General features: G+C 31.2%; 1 long non-coding RNA gene across 1 annotated transcript; it reads left to right on the top strand.

Annotated features, from left to right (window-relative positions):
- Nucleotides 1-423: 423 nt before the first annotated feature.
- On the top strand, nucleotides 424-2,211 carry LOC136271243 (uncharacterized). Its single transcript, XR_010709135.1, has 3 exons — nucleotides 424-507; nucleotides 1,554-1,571; nucleotides 1,848-2,211. It is a non-coding gene; the product is annotated as an uncharacterized lncRNA (long non-coding RNA).

Genomic DNA, 2,211 nt, shown 5'->3' on the forward strand with positions numbered 1-2,211 from the left:
ATATTTATTGTAATTCAGGTACATTAAGTGCGAGAGTTAATCCAATTTCTTAACATATTTCACAAAACATAAACTTTAAAAAACCTGAAACTACTATAGATATTTTAGTCAAATTTTACGACTTTATTAGCCGACAGAAAATTGAAGCTTAGAACTGTACAATTATGTACACTATTTTTGAGACACGCCAATGCTATATCTATGATAACATGTAACACCCAATAGATAAAATACAAATATGATTGCTGTGAATATAATATACTTGTACATTAAAAGGATCAAAATAAGAAAACTTATTCTTATTTTAAATTTATAAATCCTGTTTCATGTTGTCAGATGTCTTAATCGAAGTTATATATCTTTGCTTAAAAAAAAACTTACTTATAATACCGGAAATGACTTCTCTGTTATTACGTCGGTTATTTTTTCCTTGTTCTTAAAATTCGCTGAAAATGAAGACTTTATTCCGTGCAGTTCTGATTTGTATGTCCTTTTCAATGGCAAAAGGTGAGTTCCTTTTTGTCGTCTTAATAAATTGGTTGAAGAATCAATTTCTTTGATGCTTTGATATACGTGTACATGTATCTATACGCCCACGTCAATTACCTGTTTTTCTTACTTTGATCATGCAAAATTGATGTAATTTGAATAACACATGCAAATATTTAGCCCACGCAGCCTAAGATTTTTTTCTGATTGGGGGGGGGGGGGGGGTTACGGGGAATGGCATTTTCTGGCAATTTTACTTAGTGAATTAAATTTGAAACTTCTAGGAACCTGTCCATTCCCTCCCCCTGCAGGAAAATTATATGATACTTTCTGACCGAAATTTATCTGCATCATATAAAAATGTCAAATAACTTGACACCAGCCTGATGTGTATATATTACTCCTGGAAAATGACCTCTATTGCACATGCACATCAAAGCTGAATTTTTTTTCATTCAGGCATTAAATTGCAGGTCTTCGTCATCGCCGTTGGTTTATCTATTTACATTCAAAAAGACTACTTAAATCAGCAGGAAGGTATCTTAATAAAAACGACTGATTAAGAATACATGCATGTCACTTGGTGAACTTTTATTTCAAACGACACACGGAAATTGTGTAAATAATAAAAAAAAATTCCTTTATTCCTAAGCTGGGATCTGTTTCATATATGGTTGCTCTTTTGTATTCATAAGTTTAAGTTTCGTAATTAGCTCATCTTTCCCAATAATGCCCACTGATCCACACATGTTAAATGGTGTCATGATTATCAGTTAAAATGAGAATGATTTGAAAAGGGGAAATTCTATTTAATTAATGGTCTAACGACTTACGTATTCTTCATCCAACAAATGAAGTTTCAAATTGAAATCATTCATCCCAATCCTTTTTGATGTTTTGTCGATATGTTAATTGGTGATATGAATTGTTTATTATTAAATGAGAGAGGGAGACAGACAGACAGACAGACAGACAGACTTTTAACCTTATGATTTTTATTTCACGTGTTAACATTTCTCTTCACTCTTTGTTAAATCATAAAATGGTCTTCTTTTTTATTGCAGGTCAATGTTTAGATGACAGTAAGCGAATTTTCATCATTAGTTCATTTTTGTCATGGAACAATATTAATTATGAGGACGTTAAGCTGTAAAAGTTAAGGTTTTCATTGAATTACAAAAATGTATCTATCTCTGTTGGTCAGATTGTTTGTTACACTACTCTCTAGACATCGATTTATTATAATGAGAATATAATTTCTGCTAACTACACGTTACTTTTAATATCTGTTATTACATGTAGTATTAGTCGACAATTTGTTTTATGTAAAATATGAGTTTATATATCTTAAATTCCAGATGATTTCAGAACAGTGAGCAGTTGTGATGGATCGGTGAGGTCTGGATCTTATGTTTTTGTCGATATGAATAAAATAGGCCGCCCGTGTACCTGTACTGTACACTCACTGTTTGTTGGTGATCTACTTGTGACATCATATAAAGTAACAACACATTTGTGTTATTCCAGAGTAATAGTAAACAACACAGTTATTTTTTACTGCAATCAAGTTATATCTTTAACGTTTAAAGTCGGAGTGAACGACACAATTATTGTGAAAGCAGAACATATGTCAAAAAACATTACAGATAGATTTACCCAATGTTTGGGGTTTATTCAAAATGGTAATTGTTTACAACTATTATATATTACATTTATTTAGAA

The sequence above is a fragment of the Magallana gigas genome, chromosome 9 (assembly GCF_963853765.1).
Source record: "Magallana gigas chromosome 9, xbMagGiga1.1, whole genome shotgun sequence".
Classification (NCBI taxonomy): domain Eukaryota; kingdom Metazoa; phylum Mollusca; class Bivalvia; order Ostreida; family Ostreidae; genus Magallana; species Magallana gigas.